Below are 27932 nucleotides of genomic sequence, written 5' to 3' on the forward strand. Positions count from 1 at the left end.
GCAGCGCAACGAAAAATTGCAATGGAAGACGAAATTGGCAAAAGCGAAATGTATAGCCAATTGTGCTGACGCAGACATTTCGCATCACATCACAAAAATGGTCCCGCTGATTTATCAAATCACATTGCATGTTGGCCCGGCATTTTTTTTTGCCACACGATTTTTGTTTTCTTTGACAAAAACTCGGTAATCCAATAATCTTTACTGTGGTTACGTTTAACTAGGTTCAGTCTCACCCGCATAACCTCGGAAATGCTAGAACGGGTGTTGCACCCTACTTTTTCCGTAGTAATTTCTGGTGCGGGGGGTTCTACCCAAGCTTTTGAACAAATGACCGTATCGAGCACGGGCTGCTCAAGTGCAGCTGCTTCTGTCGGAGACGCCATCTAGCAAACTTGAGGAATTGTCTGGGCACAGGAAAGCCCTTCACGCTCTCTGATTCGAAACATGCGCGGCTTCCACCAAGTGTATGGGGCACTAACGAATTGCCGGTCTGCATCCAGCAACACTGAGGCATTGCGTACGCAAAAGTGAAGACGTGTCCTCACTAGTGCGAAAAACATGTCATTAACAGAAAAAGCGAAGCCTAATCTAGAGCGTGTCGTGCTGGGTGCGTGGCCACATGTTCTCTGCTGAAACTGGAAACTGTCGGCAGGCTTAATGAACAATGACGTCGAAAGGCGTGACACAGTCCGGAGTAGCTCGCCCATAATGAAATAAATGAGGAATCATCAACGTGAGCTATACCTGCAATTACCCGCCGTGGTGGCGCAGTGGATTTGGCGTTCGGCTGCTTACCCTAAGGTCGCGTGTTCGTCCCCGACGGCGGCGGCCGTATTTCAATGGCGGTGAAATATGTAAACGCCTCTGTGCTGTGTGATGCCAGCGCACGTTAAGGAAGCCCAGCTGGTCTAAATTAATCGGCAGCCTTCTCCTACGACGTCCCTCATAGCCTGAGCCGCTTCCCGACATTGAAACCCCACAATATAATTCAGCCCGTGTCAGGAATCTCTCAAACAACCGACCACAGCTGCAGTTACAGTACCAGGGCCTTTCGGCACTATCAAGCTAGATTCCAAAATCTCGCCCCGAATGCTATCCATGACTGCCGTATGAAGGGAACAGATACGCCTAAATTTCATAGATATGGTTGCTGTTCCTGTTTCCTTATCTGTATCAAGTCCTTCCCAACAATAGCCTGCGCTGCTTTCTTGGAGTGATTATATGCCCAGGCGCTGTCGTAGTCAAGCTGTTTTGGGGCGAGGTGGTTGGATGCTTCTTTTGGGCCCAATCCAAAGCGGGGTACACTCAGAGGACAAGCTGTTGGGGCAGTTGGTGTTGCACCGTTTGTCAGCAGGACCGCGAGGAGAGAGCGCAAAAGACAAAGCGCTGAACTTAAACTTTACTTCGGAGAGTTGCCAAACGATTGGATATGTACAAAAAAACAAAAATAAGCACGTGGTGAGAGGGAGGCAAAAGCGGAAACATCCCGGAGCAGAACAAATGACATTGCCAAGATTCTACGCAGCTGCGGTGAGCAGCCTAGCCACGATTTTTGTCAAAAAAGGCAACTAAAAGGGGAAAAAATACACAACAGCATGTCGGCCGGTTGCGCACACGGGTTGGATATTACAATTTTTTTTGCAATTCCTCGCTCTTTTTAAAAATAATCAAGAGGATCAAGGCGAGAAAAAAATTCGAGGGGTAAAAACGAAAAAATGAAAAAAAAAACGAGCGTGGCATGAAGAAGCGTTACGGATGAATGACCTCATTAACCGCTGCGTTTAAGCATTTCCACAAAAAAACAATAAAGTGACAGGCAACAATTAACGCGGATAAAAGCTAAAAACAGAATTACAAAAGACCGATGAAAAGTGAAGCCACCGGTTAACACAGAGACACATCAGAAAACATCATGAAAAAGACGAATGATAAGGAAAGAGGTCACAGAAACGGTAAAAACTAAAGAAAAAAAAGCATGTAAAACATGCCAATAAAGCCAATAAAACAAAAACAGAGAGGAATGCAGTTTCTTTGTCCGGGAGGGAACAGAGGGTGTGCTGACACATTCGTCTTTGAGCTATGCAATCCTGGCAATAATAATAATTGGTTTTTGGGGAAAGGAAATGGCGCAGTATCTGTCTCATATATCGTTGGACACCTGAACCGCGCCGTAAGGGATGGGATAAGGAAGGGAGTGAAAGAAGAAAGGATGAAGGAGGTGCCGTAGTGGAGGGCTCCGCTTCTACTTTTTCGCTTGTTAGCATAATGTGGAATTTTGTCGGAACGGCTGTTTTTTTTAATAGTGGGGAGCATTGCTGTTTATTATCACATTTCCGGCAGTGAGCCGACAATGAAGTATTTTCAGTCCCTCTACGTCTATATACACTGTATTGAAAGGTAAACGACAAGACAAAAGAAACAGTGGTTGTACCAGGCGGCACCGAAACTCCTTAGTCGCATGCACAGAAGGCGTAGTCTACTCTATATCAATAGACAGCTTTAGCAGAGCGTATTTGTGTCTCCACTCCGCTCACGGTACCCGCTAAGCTTTACCGGAGCGTTGGCTGTAAAACAGCTTTTTTGCTAAGCGGAGGCAGACAGGCGAACTGCACGAGGAGGTCCCTGGTGATAAAAAGTGGAACCAGGGAATAAAAAAAACGGCTTTATTTTTCCGCCGCACTTCAAAGAAATATTTTTGCTCGCAAACATTTTATAGCATGTGAAGTGAAAGACATACGTAGTTTTTGGACAGACGTTTGTTAATTTTCTAATTTCTGCGCATTTGTTCCCGAACGCAGAGGTTGTTGAATGGGTTTGCCGCAACCACCTCGCGCAAAAGTCACAAATCTTCGTCAGCGCGCAACCTCTTTCTTCTATAGGTTTGCGGCTAGAGACGCCTGTGCGTTCTGCAGGGGTTGCGGCACATGAGACAGCATCTGTTGAACCGGCCGCCATGTCGAACTAGCAAGCAAGCGCGAGAGCAGAAGGATTTGCGTGAGCCACGCTCGTCGCGCCGTTCCGCGCTCCGCTAGCACTGCGTACGAGCGGAGCGGAAGCGCCGGCCCGCTCGCGCGCTCCCGTCTGAGCGCTTGGCGCATGCGCAGTAGCCCTCCCGCTTGCCAGCTGAGCGGAGCGGAAGCGCAAATACGCTCTGCTAAAACTGTCTAATATCTTCCGGCAAGGTCGGCCAAATCGGCCGATGTATTAATGAAAGGGTAATGCAGCGTCGCAATAATAAATCAAGTTCATCTTTAACAAACTTTCCAGCTCACTGGCGGAAATGTGCCAGCAAAGAACAATGCGCCCCGGTATTCTAAAATTTGACAAAATGCCACAATAAGGTGGTACGCGAAAAAGTGGAAGCCGCCAAGATTGCCAAGCTCAAAGAGGAATGCGTCAGCACGCCCTCTGTTTTCCTCTCGGACAAAGGGATTGCATTCCCTTCTGGTAAAATTTAGTTTTAACCTTGGTTTAGCATTTTTAGACATCATTCCTTGTCATCACTCTTTTTCAATATGTTTTCAGCAGTGTCGTCATGGCAAGTGGTGGCGCTGTGCCCTGCTTTCTCCTTTCCTTCTTATCTTTCGTGCTACTTTTACTATGAGTAAGATTCAGCGCCCCCCAGTTTTCACACTGCTTGATTATACGTTACACCACATTCAACTGCTTTTCCGTAATGGCCACACGCCTCGAAAGCGTACGCCCACTTTAGGAGTAGAGAAATAATATTGTGGCAAGATAACCGATGAAAATTTAGATTACTTTCAAAATTACCTGCAGCACCAGTTCCTTTGGTGCCCAATAAAATGGCTGGGGGCAATTCAGATTCACTCAGCGCTTTTAGAAATGGAGTGTACACTTTTGTGGTGCAAACAGCGCGAAAGACGAGGACGAACTCTCGTGATTTGTCCTCTTCGCCTTTTTAGCTACAATTAGCATGATTATGATCCAACTCGCCCAAGTTTCCACGTCTCTGGACAATACATTTCGGCAAGATAATTAATATTGTGCAAGATAATGATTAGAGAGTTTACTTTTAAAATTCCTAGCTGCACGAAATATTTTGGTACCAAATCCAAAGGCTTGCTACTCAGATGCAATCAGCGTTCTTAGAAATAAAGCATCGCTAGAAACGCCTTTCGCAGGAGCATACGCTTTCATGGCGAACATAGCGCGAAAGGCGATGACGATAAGAAGAGCCATGACACGACAGGAGCACAAGTGGTGTGCTCTGCTTCATCCTTTCCCTCCCGGGTCTCGCCCTACGGCTACCATAAATGCAATGTAACTCCCCCGACATTCCACCTTACTGGCGTACACGTTTGTCCCTTATCCAAATAGTTTTTTCATAATCGTGGCATTGCTGCATAGCGCACGCCCGCATTAGGAGTAGAGCAATAATAATATGTGATGATATTGGAAGGAAAGTTTGCTTACTTTTACGAATTCTAGCAGGGCCAGTTCCTCTGGTGCCCAATACAATGGCTGAATACTAGATCCATTGGGCGGTTAGAAATGAACAAGTCCTGGAAGCGCTTTTCGGAGGAGAATATGCTTTCATGGTGAAATTAGGGCGAAAGAAGAGGACAAAAGTAAGAGGTAGGACATAAAATAACCGTTCGAGTGGGTTCCTGCTTTTAACTTTCGTACTCGTCTTTTGCGCCACGTTCACCATGAATCCGATTCAACTAGCTCAACTTCCCACCTTTCAGGCGTATATGTTTGGCCTATAAATCAACTACACTCTCTTAGTCTCGGTTCACCGCAGCGGTGGCCAAGTGGTTGAGCATCCGCCTCGCATGCGGAAGGTGCGGGGTTCGATCCCCAGTGCCGCCGGGTACCCACCGGTGATACAATGGGTACAAGCTTTCCCCTGGTCGGCTTATTTAGGGTGAAATAGTCGGCTCGGCTTATTTAGGGTGAAATGCTTGGGAAATGGGTCTCTGACCCCCCCTTGAGAAAAAGAAAAAATACCTTGTGACATGGCGCTCTTTGGCCATAGCTGCCCTTGCGCCATAAAAATCCATAATCATCATCTTAGTCTCGGTTCCACATAAAGTGCAATGGTGCCACATAGGTTCTGGTTAAAGCCTCTGTTCCATTGTTTTATCTGGAACGACGCTAGTTTCCGCTTTTTTTAAGTGGGAAGCACACTTCTGCAGCCCCTTTTTCTCTTTTATATCTGGAACTTATGTGGAACACGTTAAAATTACTGGAAAAGCCAGTTCGTCGTTTTTTCTCGAACCGGGTAAGTGGAAAACAGGCACGAGTTACTTCATGGCGTGTTCTGGATAGAAGTAGGTCACTTCTGACGAGATAAAAAGGCGGCGAGCACCACGATAGGAGACCTTTTTTTTCGCCGCTGGGCGCGTGACCAGAAGGCGCGTGATAACTGGCAGCCATTGGCATGAAAGTTCCGGCTGGAACGAGGCTTTCACCTCAGCTACAGGCGACGGCCCCTCGTACGTTTGCTCTCTTTTTTTTTGCAATTTCATTCTCTAAAGCTCTCAGAAAGTGTTGTGCCCTGACATACCAACACGCTGACGGCCTTCAACTTGATGTTTATCGCTGCTCTGCGGATACATGCCCCAGCGCTGTTCGCAGAAAGCCTCGGTTCGACAGGGGCTTTCGTCACAGCTTCGCCGGTTTCCCCACTGACCGGTGCCCAGTTTTATATTCCTCTTCGCGCCGCCGCGTCTTCGGAGGCCCCCGAGAACGTTTCGCCACCCGTGCGCTTCTGCCTTCGTGCGGTGCGGCCCCTACTTTCTTGACTCGCACTCCTGCGCCATCTGTCGACCCTCGACTTAACCTGCGCGTGCCTGGACGGGCACCTCCCTTCGTCGATCCTATTCGCTGTGCCGAAGTGAACACATGTAAGCGCAGACTGGACTGAAACGAATCTTTGGCGGCTCCAAGTGACGACAGTAGTGTGCGTACATGTAGTTATGTTTAACAGTACCTCTTGCTGGGCTAGCTGGTGTAACAATGTGTAACAAAAGTAAAAACAGCGCTAATTTTTACACAAACCACACAGAAAGATGTTTTTACTTTTGTTACACATGTACTTTGGGTAGCCTTTCCTTTTCTGTGGACCTCCAGCCCTGAACATTCTGAGCTTTCGATGAACTACAGAAGCGTATGGAATGTCGTTGCCTTGGAACATGGTTTCTGCACGGTAAGCGGTTCATTGAGCTTACGGTGAACTTTTCTCTTGAACTGATGGCTGGTTCCGATAAATGTGCACCGTTTGTGCGACTTTCAGGTAAGAAACCTCGTTTTCTGAGTGCGAAATCAGTTCTAGCTGCATTCTCGGGGAAAGCCATGGGGTGAGTGAAGCCTCGCGGCGTTTCACTTGACTCGATTTGCAGCGGCTGCTAAAACCATTGGTTTTGGTTTTTGAGGAGAGGAAACGTAGCAATCAAGGTGGAAAGCCGAACCGCGCCGTAAGGAAAGGGACGAAGGTGGGAGGGAAAAAGAAGAAAAAGTGTTTGTTGTGGAGGGCTCTGGAATAATTTCAACCACCTGGGGATCTTTAACGTGTGCTGAGATCGCACAGCAGCACAGGGTGCCTATGCGTTTCGGCTCCATCGAAACGCGGCCGCCGCGGCCGGATTCGAACCAAGGAGCTCCGGCGTAGTAGCCTAGCGTCGTAACCACTGAACAACCGCGGCGGGTCTGTAAAAACAGCTCTGAAACGATTTGGCAATGCCCCTGAAGGTTGGAGATGTGATTATGGCATACCCTGACACGTTCCAAGCCCAAATATGGCATGGGGTACCCGGAACTTGACCTTGAAGTCACCTTAGCCAAATTCAACGAAAATTATATGGTGGGTTTCTATGATATAGGATGGCGCGTCCCCTACGCGGCCTCCCATGGCGAAAAATGGCATGCACCACCCCAAAATATTTCCTTTGAATGACCTTGGTCGAATATGACAGCCGATGAATGTGGGTGTGCTCGGGTGAAAGACAGGCTTGACTTAATCTCAAAATAGGATTAGCCTACCTCCAAAAATGGTTTTGGCCCATCCCCAAAATTTGCGTGGCCCAGCCGGACAAATCTGCAAATTGTGTTGACCCACTTCCGGAACCGACTTGCGACAGCCCCAAAATAGGCTTGGCCCACTCCAGAAAATTCGAAAATTGTGTTCACCCACGCCTAGAACGCACCTGGGACAACCCCAGAATTGGTTTGGCCCGCACCCAAAATTTGCGTGGACCCCGAAATTTGGGTGTCACATCGTGCCTTCGCACAATACTTCGTGCTTGGCTATGCTAAACTGCCAGCCATTTCTTTTATTTCTGTACGTGGAAGGGCGCTCACAACCGCATACTATAAAAAATGAAGAAGGTATTTTGTTGTCATCTATATATGAACGTTTAGCGCAGTCATTCGAAAAATGATCGACTTTCGCTTTGAACGACGTGCTTTGCGACAACGGTTGCGTTTTATGTTGTTTTCTAGTTTGATCATTCATTATTGAAATGTTTCGTTAGGTTCTGAATTGAGGGACGTCTTTCAAACACGAAAAGCTCCTTCGAGGTCCGACTTCGGTCGGTATGTTTTCGCTACTTAGGCAACGTAACAAGGTAACCATGTGGGCTAGTTGGTGTATTTCAGACATAGCTTCACCAGCCAAAGCACGAAACACCAAGAGAGGAAGAACACAGGACAACGCTGTCCTGTGTCCTGTGTTCCACCTCTCCTGGTGTGTCGTGCTTTCGCTGGTGAAGTGATGTCAGATTAGACAATGTTTTACGAAAAAAAAAAATTCAGGACGGCACATTCTTGACCTAAAGTGCGGGGAGGCGAATGCCTTTAGCGCGGTGTTGCTGCCTATGTCACTGTGTGGTTAAGATGTGAAGTAAGTACACAATTGTTTGTGAACCTTAAATGCTGGAGACGCCGGAGGGCGTCTGGGAGGCATCCGTTGATTCGACGCCTTTCCACAAACACCCTCCGGCGTCCTAGACAAGGAGAGCTACATAAGCGTTGGCAGGAAGTAGCGTAGTCGTTTGCACGCTCGGCGGCGGAACGGCAGGATGGTGGTTCGAATGCCATTTCGCACAGAGATTTTTTTTCTTATCGAGTTGAAGAGCGTAACGGACGGACGGACGGACGCGAGCATGAGCCATTAAAGGCTCTCGCCTTAAAAATAAATGAGAAAATGGTCTACGATCACCCTTTTAAGGAGAATGTTGCTAACCTACAATAATAAAGCTGTTCCATATCCGTGTTTATAAGTTTTTGGCATTCTTGGAATACAACTCGTAGTGGTTTGCTTCCTGTACCCGTATGTTTGTCAGGATTTCAAAGTAAAGCATTTGTCGCGTAATATGTTAAACATATTACCAGCCTTCTTTTCGCGGTAGTGATGTCTTTGTCGAAGAACCGGTTTTCCCTGCCTAAAGTTAATCTCGCTATTCTGTGTAAAACAGCTTCATTAGTCGTTTTTTAAGGAGCACTTTAATCATATCCAACTGCCCATAATGTGGTTTATTTGCAATATTCCCTACGCATATCTGGGTTGTGCTCTTCACTTTCATTTTCAAGAACTTCTGACCTGAAAAAGTGGAATGCCGGCAAATGAAATACTTACGATCAAGCTGTACGCCTGAATATATAGGAGTGCTTCATCAACAGTTAAAAAAAATTTTTTAAATTATGTTTTTCCCGATATGAAGGTGGCTTTTTCGGCACAATAATACCTGCGTTGGGGGACATCAGAACAGAGGCAATAATGGCAACTAGTTGGCAAGCTAACTAATTTCTGATAATTAACTTTTTAACTTGTAGGCTTAACGCCTCAGGAGCGAAGGAAACGAGACCACTGCTACGAGCCGACACCAGAACAAACGCCAGCCGTGGCTGCACGAGCCACGACCAGGTGCCGTCTTTATTCTCTTCGCAGGGTGGCGCGCGCTAGCCGGGTTGTCGGCGCCGCCCACGAGAGGGTGCTACAGGGCCCCCCGCCTAGACTGGAAGTCGAAACGGACGGAGGGCCGGCGATGGCACTCGAGCACTAGGTCAGGCGGCGCTGGGAGTCGTTCAAGGGCGGTCTCCATGTAAGCCGGTTTAAGGCGGTCTAGACTGACGGTCTCTTCGCGGCCGTTTTGGAGGATGGTGGCGGTTTTCGGGGTGCGGCGGAGAACGCGGAAAGGTCCGTCGTAAGCCGGTGTGAGTGGAGCTCGGACAGCGTCGCGGCGCACAAAAACGTGGGTCGAAGTGGCCAGGTCGGGGTGTACGAAAATGGTATGGTGGCGGGACGGACGTGGGGGAGCAGGCCGGAGGTCTTTAACGCAGTCCAGCAGGCGTTGGAGGAATTCTTGGGGCTGGGCTGGAAGCTGCTGGGATGTAAAGAAGTCGCCTGGAAGACGCAAAGCACTTCCATACACGAGCTCTGCAGCTGAGCACTGTAAGTCTTCTCGGACGACGGCCCTTAGACCAAGCAGTACAAGGGGCAAGGAGTCGACCCAGGAGGCGCAATTGAGGCGGGCAGCGAGGGCGGCCTTCAATTGGCGGTGAAGGCGTTCCACCATGCCGTTAGCACACGGGTGATATGCAGTGGTACGGCAATGCCTGGCGCCGAGAATATTATTAAGAGAAGCAAACAGGGAGGACTCAAACTGGCGTCCACGGTCGGTTGTCACAGTGCCAGGACAACCAAATCGAGATACCCACGCAGAAATGAAGGCGCGCGAAACAGTCTCTGCGGTGATGTCAGGAATGGGGACTGCCTCCGGCCAGCGAGTGAAGCGGTCGACTATGGTCAAGATATAGCGGTAGCCTCGAGAGATGGGTAGAGGGCCCACGATGTCGAGATGAACATGGTCGAAACGACGGCCAGGGGATAGAAAGGCTTGGGAAGGTGTCTTGGTATGTCGACAGATCTTGGTCGACTGACAGGGTAGGCACCGGCGCGTCCAAGCACGGACATCAGCGTTGATTCCGGGCCAAACATAGCGCTGGATGAGAAGGCGCTGAGTAGCCCTAATGCCTGGATGGCATATGTCATGGAGAGAATAGAAGATAGGGCGACGTAGTGAAGCCGGAACAAAAGGGCGAGGAAAGTCCGTTGAAACATCGCACCACAAGGGCTCAGGCGAACAAGGATAGGGCACAAGCCGTAATCGGAGAGAACGAGGGTTCGCTCGAAAAGCGGCAAGCTCATCGTCATTCTGCTGGGCAGAAGAGAATGCGGCCCAGTCGACGGTGGAAGATGGAGCGTCTACCGCGACTATACGATTGAGGGCGTCAGCGCCGGTGTTGGCTGCACCTTTCACATGCCGGATGTCGGTAGTAAACTCCGAGATATAAGCGAGCTGACGGAGTTCACGTGACACGTACTTCGATGAATTGGTCCGGAACACATATGCCAGCGGTTTATGATCGGTTAGCACGTGAAACTTGCATCCTTTTACAAAATGCTGAAAGTGCTGGATAGCGGAGTAGATGGCTAGGAGCTCTCGACCAATGACGCTGTAGCGGGTTTCAGCAGGAAGTAGCTTCCGAGAGTAAAAAGCAATGGTCTCCACTCGGAGTTAATGTACTGCTGTAAGACGGCTGCGATGGTCACGCTGGAGGCATCCACCATCAATCTCGTAGGGGCGTCGTTGCGCGGATGGACTAGAAGCACGGTGTTAGCGACTGCTTGCTTCGCGGCAGTACAGGCGGCCTGGGCTTCTGATGACCAAGAGATTGCGGAGGATGGGCCAGCGGTTGACCGGAGGAGGTCGGTGAGCGGGCGAAGTAGCTCTGCACAGTGCGGGATAAAGCAGCGGGAGAAATTCACCAGTCCCAGGAATTGTCGCAGGAGGCGCAGGGTTGTGGGCAGGGGAAAATTCTCGATGATCTGGACGTGGGACGCGAGAGGGCGGATACCCACTGAGGATATGTGATGACCCAAAAACTCGAGCTCAGAAGCACCGAAAACACACTTGGAGGCATTCACAACCCGGCCGTAGTGCTGTAGACGCTTGAACAAAGCACGTAGGTCTTGCTCATGATCATGAGGGGTAGGGCTGGCGATGAGGACATCGTCAAGGTACGCGAATACACTCGGTAGGCCCCGCGTGACCTCAGCCATGAACCGCTGGAAGGTTTGAGCCGAATTGCGTAGTCCAAAAGGCATCCGGACGTACTCAAACAAACCAAAGGGCGTCGTGATGGCGGTCTTAGGTATGTCGGCGGGTTCAATGGGAATTTGGTGATACGCCTTAACCAGGTCAACTTTGCTAAAAATAGCGCAGCCGGCGAGGCGCGATGTAAAGTCCTGGATGTGGGGCAGCGGATAGCTGTCGTGGACAGTGTTGGCATTCAACGCCCGATAGTCGCCGCAGGGACGCCAGTCACCGGGATCACGCTTGGGCACTAGATGCAGCGGAGACGCCCACGCGCTGGACGACGGGCGTATAATGCCGAGCTCCAGCATGTGGTCAAACTGACGTTTGGTGATAGCTAGACGGTCTCCAAACAAGCGGCGCGGTCGAGCAGCTGCGGGTGGACCCCGGGTGACGATGTGGTGTGTCACAGTATGTTTAGGCGCCTGAGTGAGGTTGCATGGCTTAGTGAACTCCTGGAAATCCGCCAACACTTTTTCGAACTGAGAGGAAGGTATCAGCGTGCGAATGCCCATGGGAGCAAGGTCGGTCGAGACTCCCGAGATGGAGAGATGAGTCAGACCGTCGGTAAGGCGACGATGCCGCACGCTGACGTCTAAGTCGAAGTAGGAGAGGAAGTCTGAGCCGATGATCGGGCGAACCACGTCTGCGATGACGAAGACCCATCGAAAAGTGCGGCGTAGGCCGAAGTCGAGGGCGAGAGATCGTAGCCCATACGTGGGTATAGACGAGGCGTTGGCAGCACGGAGCGACAGTCCTGATGGCTTGGAACGATCAGCCTTAGTCGGTGGAACCACGCTGATTTCCGCGCCCGTGTCGATAAGAAACCGGGTGCCTGAGAACTTTTCAGTGACCATGAACAGGCGGCTCGAATGACTGGAGGAACCACACGCCGCCGTTAGTGATCCCGGCGGGCGTTTCCCGGCCACGAACAGGGCGGTGTACACTTCGTGGTCCGGTGGCGAAAACGCCTGTGGTACCAGCAGAGAGATGTAGGGCTGGGACTCCGAGCTTGACGTGAGCGCGAAACAGCGCGATGATCAAGACGAGACGGACGGGTCTCCAGAGGTCGGCTCCAGAGTGCGGCGACTGAGGCGGCAAGCTCCTCGAGACGGGCCTCAAGGCGCGAAATCACTGGGTCTCTTGGCGAGAAAACAGCAGTGACGGACGGGGAGGTGGCCTCATGAACGTTATTTGCGAGCTCAGCCAGGCAGTCGAGGGTGACGTCACCGGCCGCCGCAAGGACGAGGCGGATGGGCTGGGGAAGGCGTTGGAGGAAAAGCTCTCGAAGCAACGCTGAGTGGTTGGGGATGTCGCGCTCCCCGAGAAGCTGTTGCATGCGGCGCAGAAGCTAGGAGGGGCGCCGGTCGCCAAGGTCTTCCCCGGTAAGGAGCTGCTGGAGGTGGGTGCGGTCCGACGGCATAAATCTCTCCAGCACCTTGGTTTTCAGGTGCTGATATGGTGTAGCACCCATGGGGGCGGAGAGAACGTCGGAGAGCTCACCGGCAACGTCAGGAGGCAGGCTTGAGGCAACATGGTAGTAGCGCGTCGTCTCCGACGTGATGCGGGCTAGCCAAAATTGCGCCTCAACCTGGTGGAACCAAACTTGCGGGTTCTGGGGCTAGAAAGGTGGAAGGCGAACCTGCAGCGACGAGACGTCCTGCGGACGCGAATCCTGCTGCGTGGATGTTCCGGGATCGGTCATTGCTCGTCCTAGGTCACCAATGTAGGCTTAACGCCTCAGGAGCGAAGGAAACGATACCACTGCTACGAGCCGACACCAGAACAGAACTGCCAGCCGTGGCTGCACGAGCCACGACCAGGTGCCGTCTTTATTCTCTTCGCAGGGTGGCGCGCGCTAGCCGGGTTGTCGGCGCTGCCCACGAGAGGGTGCTACAAACTATTACAGGTTGGCACATTGTTGCATTTAGAGATTTTAAGCCGGTCATTGGTAGTCCCCATATAAATTTTTATAATTTTTAAAATTCGATTTCTCTTGCCGCTGTGGCCCAACAAATTTTGACCACATAGTGCCACAATACATGCGCTTTAGAAAAGCATGCTGCCAAAGCAACCCTTTCAGTGCGCGTATTTTGTCCGAAATTTTGTTGAGCCCCACCGTTAAGGGTAATCGCGTTTTCGAAATTCTAAAGAACTGATATTGCCATTACTTGTGACCGGATACACATCTCTAATTGCAACCAGGTGTCTATCTGCAATATTTAAAAATTAATTATCAGAAATTATCTAGGCATAAAGTCAGTTAACATTATTCTCCTGTTTTTGACGTCGGCCAAAGCACGTACTGTTGTGCCACGGAGGCTGCTTCTATATCACCACACAAATGCTATTTTAAAAATCGTGATTCGCCATCGCTCAATCACAGGGTATATTATAAAGTGGTCTACACGCTCTGCAACCTTTCCAATCTGTGGAGTAAACAGCGCGATAAGAAAATTAAAACGCAAATTCACAATTAACTTACATTGCGAATTGCATTCAGCTGCCTCTCCGCGTTCAACCAAGACTGACGCGTACATGTCATGTCCTGGAGTCGAGATAAGAAAAGATAATGCCAGTCCAGCAGCCCTGGGAAGTATTGAGCGAGTGCCGATTTGCTCTTTTTTGGCTAATTTGTCATAGGCTGGTGTGAACACGTATTTTCTTCGCTCACATGCTATAAGAAGAGCGCCATCACACGGACCAGGTACTGCAGCAGATACTTCCTGGAATTTACGCAGCTGAGTGTTGATAAACGGGGTGTCATTCGGTGAGGAATAACCCATATGGCGGAACGAGGTGCTTTGCTCCATGTATTTGGGCAGACTTCTCAGACCGAGGATACTATGCTTAGTGCAATACTTCCCTGCCCAGCCATTTTGTTAGGCGAGCAGAACTCAACAAGTGGTGCAGTGTCAAGTACGGTTTACGTGAACACACAAACACGCGCACGCGCGCGCGCGCGCGCGCGCACACACACACACACACACACACACACACACACACACACACACACACACACACACACACACACACACACACACACACACACACACACACACACACACACACACACACACACACACACACACACACACACACACACACACACACACACACACACACACACACACACACACACACACACACACACACACACACACACACACACACACACACACACACACACACACACACACACACACACACACACACACACACACACACACACACACACACACACACACACACACACACACACACACACACACACACACACACACACACACACACACACACACACACACACACACACACACACACACACACACACACACACACACACACACACACACACACACACACACACACACACACACACACACACACACACACACACACACACACACACACACACACACACACACACACACACACACACACACACTGACACGTCATTGTTTGCCGTTTTTTTTCGTGGCCATTTGCGAATAAGAACAATTGCCCGAACCGGTGGCATTCACGTAAACCATCCGCTTCGCATCCGGGAGGTGCTCGGTTCGATCTCCAGTGCCACCGGTTACCCGCCGGTTATCGATTGGGCACAAAGTTTCGCCAAGCCTGGTGTCGGCTCCTATGGGTTAAAATGCTTGCAAAAGGGCATTTGGTCACCTCACCCCTTCATCGATAGAAAATATGTCCGCGAGGGACCGAAATCGATATCCACCCTGTGCTAAAAATCCCATTGTGGCCATGTTTGATGCCTGCCGCTGATGTTGCTGTGTGCAAGCGATTCAAGGTTCGACGAGAGTTCTGCGTTCTGACGAAAGAGCTGCAAGCGACGGCGTCTCGCGAGAGGGGGAGGCCTCGTCGCGGAGACACCGTGGCGCTGAGGGGACCCAGACGCTGCGGTTGCCCCCATCTCTGCAGTTGCGGAAGAGCTGCTATGTCCTCACGAAGGATTATCATTAATATTATATGTCACGCTAAATTTCCCCACATGGCATGAACGTCGTCTGTTGCGCGCAAGAGGCGTGCGCGCCTGAATTGTAAAAGGGTCGGTGCAGCGGTGTGGCCGGTGGCTGTTCCGACGTCTCCCTTGTCCGGCACAAAGGTATACACAGCAAACAACCGGGGCTCGAGGAGGAGGAGGAGGAGAGCACGTTCCGCTAAGGCGTCCGCGCCCCCAGTGGCCACGCATCGAGGCTTTGCTCGCGCTCTGACCGGGCTGGACGAAGGGTACCACCTCTAGCAGGCTGCGACGTCGTTCCAAACTCGGCTTGGCCCGCGAGGCGCTGCAGCGGGGTTTACGGAGATTCTCCCAAGCGCACACCCCTGTAGAAAGTCGGGTGCTAGGCCGTGGGGCGCTTGTACCCATTTTTACCGATGGGCGTCCGCCGGTGGGTATGTTCCTGAGCACAGTTATAGTGGCGAGAATACGCCCCACTTTATCATTTAAACAAGATATCGGACGTTTAGAATCACTTCGGCTTCACTGTATGATCTTTGAGCCCGTGTTGCGAAACGACTTCAAGTCAATGCTTTTTTTAGCTCTTTTTTTGATTTCCTGGTCAGAAAATGGACGTATTTTTAACACTTGATGACGGTCCGAGCGAGCTGTTCCTGAACACGCCGCTGAACTTTTTTTTTTGCCTTTACTTGGCCAAGAGAAATCGACACTAGCGAGCAGGCTGCAGCTATTGCATGCACTTCAGCCTTACAAACGATATCCATCCACATACTTACATTGAGATCACGAAAGGCACGTGATATAAAAGGAAGCAGCAAGATGTAGCACAAATAGGCCATGGATGGTAATGAACGATGCAATTAATTTACATATGTGAACATCAACAGCTTAGTGTAAAAGACGACCATGTAGGCGGTTTATACTTGGCGCCACCGGTTTGCTTTGAATCTCCATTTTGCAACACTTAGGGCTCATGAACGTTTTTGCGATCTGATATGTGCAGTTGTTGACATATTTGTTGTAACTAGCATGCAAAGAATTTGCACTCTTACGATCAAAGTGCTTGCATCTGTTTGTATGCCAATGTCATAAGGTCTTCTCCTGCTTTTTTCTTTTGCATTTCGACGCTTCACTACACATAATAACTATGAGTCCGAACAGCTACGTGTGTAATTGTTTTTCGAAATAAAAATGCGAAAAATTGAAGTCATGATAGCTGGAAGTTTGATTTTTCCGAGAAGTGTCTTTTTTGCATTTCAGCAACCACAACTTTGGAAGACGCAGCCGTGTTTTCAGAGAGGGCTTGCCAGGACAATAAATGATTCAAAGCATGCTTTTTCTCCATTTTACCTCAATTTTGTGGCTCTAAATTTTTCATAACATTGCTATACAATACTGTGCTAATTTATTTCATTTGGTGATTCATCTAACCCCTGCAGTTCTCCCGTGTGGCTTTCGTTGTGTTTAGCAGCTGACTATGAAATTAGGTACAAGTCTATTTCTTCCCAACGTAAATCACAGATAACACTGTATGCAAATGCGAGCAGATGTGTGGTCATGTAATCACTGCAGCTCCGTGTCATCTTTAACCGCTCAAAATATGTATGGCCAAGCATTTTCATTAACGGAAATGTGCCCTTCGTGTAAAGGGTCCTTCTGATCCTGTTCAATGATGCCTCGACATGCCTTCGGGTTAGTGTCGACAGTGTCCAAAACACGCAATGCGAGGATGCTGAATATCCTGCGGAGTGGAGGTCTCTGTCGTGCAGCGACACCAAGCAGTGAAGCCATCAATTAGGTCGGTTCTCGCGAGCTGTCTGTATGTGTAACGTGTGTTCCAAATGCATGTACGTGCAGTTTTGTGTTCCACTTAAACCTTTCTCTTTTATACATGAACGTTGCTTCACTTATTTCCTTAGTTTTGTATCTGGAACATTGTTTCTACTTATATAAGTGGAAATTTAAAAGTTCCATTTAGGTTCCAGTTACTAACTGTAACTTATGTGGAACCAGATTAAGAGTGTACTTTTAATGTAATCGCGGAATGCCTGCAATGTGCGCTCCTTCTCAAGGAATGGATAAGTAATAGTACGGGAAGATCATAGATGGAAAGATACTTTGGTTTTAAGATTCCTAGCAGCACTAGTTCATTTGGAGCCCAATACAAAGGCTGGGTACTTGATCCACTCGGCGCACTCAGAAATAAGTTGTCCTGAGAGCGCCTTTTGGAGGAGTATACGCTTTCATACACTCTTAATCTGGGTCCACGTAAGTTCCAGTTACTAACTGAAACTTAAGTAAAACTCTTTTCAAGTTCCACTTCTATAAGTGTAACCTACGTCCCAGATAGAAAACTAAGGAAATATGTGGAATATCGTTCCAGTTAAAAGGGTTAGGTTTAACACAAAGCTCCTCGTACATGTATCTGGAACACATATTCCACATGCGAACAGCTCGAGAGTACCGACCTAATTGATGGCTTCACTGCTCGGCAATGCTGCATGACTAAGACGCCCAACTCCGCTCGTTGTTCAGCATCCTCACATTGCCTCTTTTGGACGCTCTAGACACCCGAGGGCGTGTTCAGGCATCATAGAACTGAATAAAAATGACCCTTTGTACGAAGTGTATATTCCGGTGAGAGACATCGCTTGGTGATATATATTCTGAGCAATCTCAAGTGTCAAGGACAACCTTATATAATGAAACGGAGATGCACTGTTTACATGACGATACATCTGCGTGAACTTTCGTACAGTGTTACCTGTGAATAATTTGGGAGGAGATAGAATTGTGCGGAATTGCACCCTCAGCTGCTGAAGCACTAACGAAAACCACGAGAGAGAAAAACTGCAGGGGTAAATTACCATATGGAACACTTTAGTATTCCATTATTTAGCATTGTTATAGATAAATTACATAACAAGAAATGAGGAAATATCAAGAAAAAGCATACTTTGAATAATTTATTCTCCGGGGAACACCTGCCTAAAAACATGGTTGCGTCTTCCAAAGTTATGGTTGCTGAAATACAAACGGACACTTCTCGACGAAAACAAATTTCCAACTATCATGACTTTTCACATTTTTTAAAATTTTTGTTTCAGATCGATTACGCACGCAGCTGTTCGGAACCATAGTTAGGTATAGTGAAGGGCCAAAATGCAAAACAAAGCAGAAAATGCAAGAGCTTAAGACACTGAGAAACAAAGATGCAAGCTCTTATAACATGACAGTGCAAATTCTATGTATCGTTACTACAGGTATATGTCAAAAACTGCTAAAATTATACCCCAAAAGCGTTGCTGAGCCACATAAGTTGCAAAAGTGACGCTCAAAGCAAACAAGCGACATGAAAAATGAACCTCCTACACGGTTGTTTTTTGCATTGAACTGCTTGTGTTAACATAATATATAGAAAAAATTGAAAGGCTCATTACCATCCATGGCCTATTTGTGCTACATCATGCAGCTTCCTTTTATATCACGTGCCTTTCGTGACCTCAGTGTAAGTATGGGAATGAATATTGTTTATCCTCGCAGAGTTATCCCACAGCCATTTTATATATTTGGCTTTGAACCCAAGCCGAACCCAAGTTTCGGGTAATCCATGCCAGATTAGATCATGGATCATGTCAGGGTATACCATAATCACATTCCCAGCCTTCAGGGCCATTCTTTTTTTTTTACAGCCGCTGCAAATGGAGTCACGTGACCCACCAAGCGGCTTCACTAATACCACTGCTTTCGCCGAGAATGCAGATAGAAGTGCTCTCACACGAAAAAAGTGTGGTTTCTTACCTGGCAGTCGCACAAACGATGCACATCTATCGGAACCATCCATTCGTTCAAAAGAACGATTCAACGTAAGCTCAATGAAGCGCTTACCGTGCAAAGCAGAGAACCTATTCCCCCGCAACGACACTCATACGCTCCTGTGGTTGATCGAAGGCTCACATTATGCAGCTCTGGAGGTCGACAGGAAAGGAAAGGCTTACCTAACTACATGTACGCGCACTACTGTCGTCACTTGGAGCAGCCAATTCACTAGTTTCAGTCAAGTCTTGCGCTTGTGTTCACTTCGGCACAGCGAATAGGCTCGACGAAGGGAGGCGCCCGCCCAGGCACGCGCAGGTTAAGTCGAGGGTCGACAGATGGCGCAGGAGTGGGAGTGGGGGAAGTAGGGGCCGCGCCGCACGAAGGGAGGAGCGCACGGGTGGCAAAAAGTTCTCTGGGGGCTCCGAAGAAGCGGCGGCACGAAGATGAATATCAAGATGGGCACCGGCCAGTGGGGAAACCGGCGGTGCAGTGATGAAAGCCGCTGTCGAACCGAGGTTCGCGGCCAACATCAACGCTCGATTATGCATCCGCAGAGCAGCCATGAACACCAAGTTGAAGGCAGTCGGCGTGTTGGTATGCCAGGGCACAACACTTTATGAGAACGTTACAGAATCGGAGTGCGAAAATACGGAGCGAACGTACGCACGGCCGCAGCCGCCAGCCGAGGCGGAGAGAGCGGCAGCCCCATTCCGGCGGGAGCTTTCAGGCATTGGCTGCCAGTTACCACGCGCCTTCTGGCATTGTGACCAGCGGAGAAAGAAAAAAGAAGTCTCCCATTGGGGCGCTGGCCGCCTTTTTATCTCGTGAGCAGTGCCCTAGCTCTATCTGAAACGCGCCATGAAGTAACTGGAACCTGCGTTCCACATAGCCGTTTTGAGACAAAACCAAGAGATGGCTGTTCCTGTAATATAAACATGTTGGACATAAATTCTACCGATAAAAGAGAAAAAGGGGATGCAAAAGGTTGCGTCCCACTTAAAACAAGCAGAAATGAGCTTCGTTCCAGATAAAATAAATAGAACAGAGACTTTAACCCGAACTTATGTGGAGCCACGACACTTTACGCGGAAGCGATATTAAGAGTTATAGTGGAAGCAGTGCGAAAGAAGAGGACAAAAGGAAGAGGCTGGACATGACACCAGCGCTCGAGTCGTGTTATGTCCTCGAGTCAAGTCGTTCTTTTGCGGTACGTTCACCACGGACCGGATCCAACTCGCCTAACTTTCCACCTTACCGGAGTATGTGTTCCTCCCATATCCAACTTCATTTCACGTCTTCAGGTTGGCGCCTATACTTTGGAGCAACGACTAGTTACAAAAAAACAGGACAGGACAGGGACGTGCGCGATCTTTGAACTCTTTATTCAATGTACTGCTCTCTTTATATACTCGCATGCAAGGAAGAAATGTACAAACACGTATGTGATACAAGACGTTAAGTGCTAATTCATGAAACCGTAACCCGTGTATCGCCGCTTTCCATCGCGCTGCTTGTTAACAATAGAATCTCGCCGTGCGTCCGCACTATCGACGGATCGCTTACGCACTCCGTGCCGTTTCGTATATGCTTGTGCCGTTTCGTATATGCTTCAAAGATTACGCTTTCATTACGGTCTATGAACTGTCCGATGCACACCGAGATTGAATTGTTAACAAGCAGCGCGATGAAAGCGGTGATACACGGGTTACGGTTTCACGAATAGCACTTGACATCTTGTATCACGGGTTACGGTTTCATGAATTAGCACTTAAGATCTTTGCATGGATACAGCGCAGCAGACGGGATCAAGAAAGGAAGAGACACACACGGGCGCCGACTATCAACTGTTTCCATGCAAAGAATGTACCAACTAGCCCGGCTTACTCCTTTGTTGGACTTAACATCTTGTATCTAATATGTGTTTGTACATATGTTCTTTGTATGCGAGTACAACAGGATAGCAGTATATTCAATAAACAGTTGAAAGATCGCGCACGTACCTGTCTTGTCTTTTTTTTGTAACTAGTCCTAGTGCCGCCACCGCAGCGGCTGAGTGGTTACGGCGCTCGGCTACTGACCCGAAAGACGCGGGTTCGATCCCGGCCGCGGCGGTCGAATTTCGATGGAGGCGAAATTCTAGAGGCCTGTGTGCTGTGCGATGTCAGTGCAAGTTAAATAACCCCAGGTGGTCGAAATTATTCGGAGCCCTCCACTACGGCGTCCCTCATAGCCTGAGCCGCTTTGAAACGTTAAACCCCATAAACCAAACCAAACCTAGTCCTAGTGCCAAAGTATAGCGCGCCGACCTGAAGATCGCAAACAAACTAGCCGACATTACAGCATTTCTTGCGATCATTTAACGTAATGACTGCCTCTGCAAGAGATGCCTTGCATACACCGGGTATCCCACAACATGAAAAAAGTGGCGAACCGATATGGAGTGAGGATGGTTTTTTCGGCACCGATTAAGCTGAGCAGCCTCTGCCCTTTCATGTCGACAGAAATGGAACGAGGTCGCAGTGCTATACCAATCACGAAAAGAAGTTCACAAGGTGCGATTCAGGCCTTGTCTACAAAATTCCCCTCACTTGCGGTAGAGTTTACATTGGGCAGACTGGTAGATGTTGTAATGAACGGGCATGCAAACATAACTTGGCAGTGAAGAACAATATGGGAGGTCATCTAGCACTGCATTGTAAGAACTGTAAAGGCAAGGGTTAGGGCAAGAGTAAAGTTCCTTGCACCCAAGTTTTGCGCAACACTACCTTTTTGTTTAAATCGAGAGATAAGACGGAAAGGGAGGTCGTCGAAGACTATCCCAACGTAAAAAATGGTGAAAAATGTGTCAGCATTCCGCTATTTCGCTTGCACCGAGTGAAATCACGTTTTTAGAAGCCCACCAATAATTGCATCACTTGCGCCCTAATTTTGTTCCTATGATGTACTTCAAAGCCGGAAATGTTGTTTTATCTGGTTTTGTGCTCACCTTTACACTTATTCTTCGTTGGCTTCCATGTCGTGGTTTTTTTTCCATACCTCATTCTATTCTTTTACCTGGTTTTAATTTTTGCTTTTGCTCTTGTTCTTTGTTGTTTCCATGCTCTCATGCCGGTTTTTCCATATGTCACACCATGATTTTATCGCGTGTTCTTACTTTTTTTACTCTTGTTGTCTGTTGGGTCCCCTGCGTTGTCATTTCGCGTATTTTTCACCCTCTTTACATAGGTTGATTGTTAGATTCCTTACTTGTTTTTAATCGTTTTCTTGGTATAGAGTTTTCGGGGACATGCTTACTGAGTGCTCTCAGGTTTATCGGTCCTTCTGAAACGTAAAACTTTGATCAATGTGGTCTATATATTAATCAGGTCTTGTGCGAATGACAGTAATGGTTATGCGCCTAGGTTCACGCCTTATATAGCGTTTGTTTTTTGGTCTCAAATAAACAATTGGAAGTCTCCGCCTGTGTTGTCGTTTTTGTTCCTCGTTCTCCTGTTGTGTCTCATTCGCGCCGCACTAACCTTTTTTCTGTCACCTCTGACCCTTTTTTTATCAGCCATTCAGGCAGCAACCATTTACCTTGGAGCGCACAACAAAGCAGGCCTCGTCGGCAGCACAAAGCACCACCACTTCGTTATTCCCTGTTCCCTCCCCACGGTGAGGAGGGCTTCCTAGTTTTTTGTCACAGCACGTGGTGCCTCTCCATACTCATGCTTGAGACGGGTCTCACCTGCTTCATTTTGTGGCTCCCCTCGGCGCCCGTTTGGGCAGAGCCTTGCCATGTGTCCGAGACTCTGGGAAGCGAAGCGCACGATTTCCCCAAAACGTCTCATGCTGCTCCTGAACCTCTGTGGCGGTCTCCGGTTTCCAACGAATGGGCGCTGCTGATTCCGCGGTTCCTCCTCGCGTTCCACCTGCTGCCCTGGCAGCTTTACTAACCGGTCCAGCCGCTCTGTCAATACAGCAACCTTGGGGTTCGGCTCTTTGCTCTCTCTGTGCTCACCATTGCCTCCTCATTTTGCTCTTCATCCTATGCTGCCTCCACAGCTACGTCAAAATCGCTCGGCTTTGCGCGAAAGCCCGCACCGGCGACGAGGTATCGCAAACCGAACAAAAAATATAGCGGTCATTTCCTCTTTCAGCAGGTCCTTCGCGTATTTCTTCTTGAGAGGGTCTCGTTCATCCTCCCTCCTTAACGTATCACTTGCTAGACGTTGAATTCGCGACAAAATGTTCGCAGGTCCTCAACTACTATCTGTCCGGCCTCGCGGGACTTCCATGCACGAACATGACGGGGTTCAGTATCGAAGTACTCGAACGCGAGCTTCTTCAATTCCGAAAATGGTTTTATGGACTTGACCTTTGCGTCTCACCATGAAAAATCGTGAGCCGCTCCTGCCATCTTGTACCTTGCCATTCCCAGCAGTTGTGCATCGGACCATCCCCCCGTTTTCCCAATTTCTTCTAGCATCGAAAAGAAATCGCTGATGGGAGCTGCCGTCTTATCACCGGTAAATGACGAAATAACGCTTCCTAATGCCGACATACTTGCTCCCAGTGTTAGCTGCGGACTGGGAGGTCCTTCCAATACAGACGTTTTGTCCGCTAAAGCCCTTCGGTGTCTCAAGGCTCTAAAATGGGGGTCAGATTCCCACAATCAGTCCGGTGATTTTCCTTGGATTGAAATTTTGAAGCTATGAATGTCGCAACATTCACATTACCTTCGTTTTCCAGACCCCATTACTGACACCACGTGTGACGACCCCGCACACTGCGAGGTTCCACACAGGCAAAGAGACACCGCTGGACTCATGTTAAGAGAAAACTTGTATGTTCAAGAATTACAAGTTAACAAATACATGGTGCAGAGGCTGTGGTTACATGTCGCTCCGTTGGCTTCGAATTCAGAAGGAACGAGGGGGCTGCGGAGGAGTAGACCTTGTTCGTTCGCTCAGGAGGCTTCTCGTCCCAAAGGCTGGTGCGCTTCCGTCCGGAGTCCCAGCTATCTCGTCTCAAACTTCGCCAGTCAGCAACTGCCTGACTTTTCCTCCTTTTTCATCCCGTCAATTTGGGGCCATCTCTTTTTCCAGTAAGAAATACCTCATTCACCCACCTCTCAGCGCCGGCCACTGAAGCATTCTCGATTAACCCCCTCCCCACGTTTCTTCCGAGAACGCGCAGTGCACTCACTGACTATGTGACTCATGTAGTTCAAGCACATCGGGGTTCCCACAAAGGGAACATGTCGCAGAATAGAGCGGCCTTCCGAGAACGCGCACTGCAGTTCAAGGGCGTCCGGGGAAGGGAAGATGTCGCCGCCGAAGATAGTGGCCCTCCGAAAGCGTGCAACGCACTGTCACAGTGCTGAGAACGATATTCAGAGGAGCTAAATACTTTCATGATTAAAGTAGCCCGAAAGCAGAGGACGAATAGAAGAGGCAGGACATGACACGAGTCGTGTACGGTTTCTGGCTTACCTCCTCTTCTTTTCCGCCACTATCACCATTGGTCCGATTCAACTCGCGCAGCCTTCCAACTTAGTGGGGTATGTGTTCCTCCCACATTCAACTACATATACGTAATCGCGGCATGGCTGCAAAGTGCCTGCCCTGTTTAGGAATGTATCAGTAATAATAAGGGTGGATCATTGAAGGAAAGTTAGTTTAATTCTTAACAGCATCTGTTCCTCTGGTGCCCAATATAAAGGCTGGATACTTGGTCGCCTGTGCAGTCTTTGAAATGACGCAGTTCTGAAAGCGGCTGTCGGTTGACCCTTAGTGAAAACTAGCACATTTGGAATATACTTCGGGATATTTATAATGTATTTTAAAGATATCTTGTATTCATGAATGCACTAATAATATGCCGAGAATACGTTCCTGAAATTTTATGCTAAGTTTTCGAAATATATTCCTAAAGTTTGCCAAAAATACGTCATTTAAAGCATGCTTCGAGCAATTTTAAAAAAATGTGAAAAAAATATGAACGCTGTTTTAGCATCTTGTCAATATATTAAATGTGTACTTTCGTAAATATGAAATTAATTCGTCTGAAGTATACGTCACTTAAAGCATGTTTCGAGCCCGTTTCAAATACGTGAAAAAAATATGAATGCGGTTTTAGCATCTTTTCAATGTAATAAAAGTGTGCTGTGGCAAATATGAAATTAATTCGTCTGAATTATACTCCAATTCTCACAAACAGGCAGTCCTTTTAATCATAACTGAAGCACACTTTTAGCTGCCGTCGAACAATCTAATACTCGAAATCGCGTTTCGGGCAACGATCTTTGCATGTTGGCAATGTATTAAAAGTGTACTTTCGCAAATACGACATTAATTCGTCCAAAGCATACTTCAGTTCTAACGAATGAGCTTTCCGCGCAAACGTATTTGCAGCACATTTCAAGCTGCCGTTGAACAGTCAGTGCTCGAAATCGCTTTTCGGAAATGACATGTTGGCAATGCGTTTAAAGTGTACTTTCGTAAATACGAAATTAATTGGTGCATAGTATACTTCAATTCTAACAAATGGGTAGTCCGCGTCAGCATATTGGCCGCACACTTCAAGCTGCCGTGGAACAACCTAGTACTCGAAATCACCTTTCCGAGAACAGTGAAAACTCTCCCTTTTCTGTCGTCCATTTGTTTGTTAACTTCTAGTAGAAAGGCGATCACCACTTATTTAAATTACGTGTGAACAGCGTGATAGCATTATACTGGCAATGACGCCATGCGCGCCCCCCCGGGCCCGAGCATGCCAGCGAAAAGGATCACGACTGAAAAGGCCGACCGGCCCCCGTAGACGCCCATGTACTTGTTGGATGACAGTTCGACTCCTCACCGATGCTTGACGCAAGTTACAACTAACAATTCGGTTCTAGATAGACCGGAGATTCGAACGCGACCACTACGTCAATTGTGCGACAAATTGGGGGCCCACAGTCTTTGCGCAAAAAGCGCCTCACCGGGCAAGATAGTGTGTCTCCTCTCGTGGGGTATATATAAGCTAAGCCAAGCATCACAGTTGTCGGATTAGTTCCTGTTTGCTGATGCCAGTTTCCGTCGGCATTTCCTTGTGTGGCGGCATCATTGCCGTTCAGGCCTCGTCACGCGACCTTTCATTGTCATAGCCTTGGTGACAACGCGTTTTCTCTGGGGTTGTCTGTCTCTTGATGCTTATAACCAGTTCAGTCATTACTTCTGATAACAACACTGATCAGTATTATCCGGTAAATTCGACTAGTACTTTTTTTAATCCGAGCTGAAGTCAATATTTTTAATGTAATAATTGTATATTTTAGTGTATATTTTTAGCATATTTTAAATGTATTTATTTTGTATGTTTAGTATATTTTGAATGTATTTATTGCATCCTTTTAGTATATTTTTAACGCATGGATTGTATACTTTAGTACACTTTTAATATATTTGCTGTATATTCTTAGTCTTTTATTTATAATAAATATCCTAAGCAGACAGAAAACGTTTGTTTTCATGCATTTCTAAGTATGTTAAAAATATTACTCTTAGCGCACTTAGAAAGCATTCGAATTGCAATTGAAGCAGAGGGGCCAAAAATTCAAAATAAATTTGAAATTGATAAATGTGTTCGAAATGCATTTTTCGCAAAGCCTTTTTTCGCAAAGGGGAGTATCGCTTTCATGATGAAACTATCTTGGAAGAAGGGGACAAAAGGAAGAGGCATACATGACACGAGCCTTCAGTCGTGCACTGCTCCTTCAGTCTCTTTTCTTGCGCCTCGTTCACCATGGGTCCTTTTCAATTCACTCATCTTTTCACCTTCTGGCATTTGTGTTTGTCCCATATATCAACTACATTTAACCTAGTCGCGGCAAACTGCGCCGCCGTTTTTAGGAATGGATCAGTAATAATATGGGAGAACATGGAATGAAAGTTAGTTTACTGTTAAAATTCCTAGGACTACTAGTTCCCTAGGTGCCCAGTACAAATTGTGGATACTTGGTCCACACGACATTCTTAGAAATAAAGTACTCTTCGGAGGAGTATACGCTTTCGTGGTGAAAAGAGAAGAGGACAAAAGGAAGAGGCAGGACATGATACTGCTCCCTACTCACGCCCTCTTCTTTCCGATTCAACAGGTCCAAATCTCCACCTTATTGGGGTATCAGTGTGTCCCATCATTCAAATACGTTTACACAATCGCGGCATGACTGCAAAGTGCGCTCCTTCTCTAGGAACGGATCAGTAATAGTAATGATATGATTATTGATGAAAAGTGAGTTGAGTTTTAAAATTCTTAACAGCTTCAGTTCCTTTGGAGCCCAGTACAAAGGCTGGGTACTTGATCCACTCGGCATTCTTGGAAATAGATGTCTTGGAAGCGCCTTTCAGAGGAGTATACGCTTTCATAGTGAAAGTAGCGCGAAAGAAGAGGACGGCCGAAAGAGGCAGGACATGACCGGAGCGCTTGAGTCGTGTGCTGCTTCTTCCTTACGTCCTCTTCTTTTCCGCCACAATCACCATGAATCCGATTCAACTCGCCTAACTTTCCTCCTTATTGGCGTATGTGTTGGTCGCATATCCAAATCTATTCAATAAAATCGCAGCATGGCTGTAAAGTTGGCCCCTCTTTAGGAATAAATATGTAATAATATTGGAAGAACATTGAATGAAAGTTAGTTTACTCTTAAAGTTCCTAGCAGCACAACTTCCTTTGGTGCCCAATATAGGCTGGATACTTGGTCCTGTTCACTCAACTCTTAAAATGAAGTAGTCCTCGGAGCGGTTTTCAGCGGAGGATCGCTTTCTTGGCGAAAGTAGCGCGAAAAAGGAAGTCGAAAGAAGCAGGCACGACATGGCACGACCCCTCGAGACGTCTGCTGCTTCTTCTTTGCGTATTCTTTTTTTGTGCCACGTTCACCATGGATCCAATTCAACTCAGCCAACTTTCCACCTTACTGGCCTATGTGTTTGTTCCATAAGCAACTACTTTTAACGTAATCGCTTCATGCTTGCAAAGTGCGTGCCCTCTCTAGG

At 48.0% G+C, this 27932-nt stretch overlaps 1 protein-coding gene across 1 annotated transcript in view; it reads left to right on the forward strand.

The window, feature by feature from the left end:
- LOC144130154 (uncharacterized) overlaps positions 1-27932 on the forward strand; it is a 109045-nt gene that overhangs the window by 24159 nt on the left and 56954 nt on the right. The gene's annotated exons all lie outside the window — the stretch shown is intronic.

The sequence above is a fragment of the Amblyomma americanum genome, chromosome 1, assembly GCF_052857255.1.
Source record: "Amblyomma americanum isolate KBUSLIRL-KWMA chromosome 1, ASM5285725v1, whole genome shotgun sequence".
NCBI classification, from domain to species: Eukaryota; Metazoa; Arthropoda; class Arachnida; order Ixodida; family Ixodidae; genus Amblyomma; species Amblyomma americanum.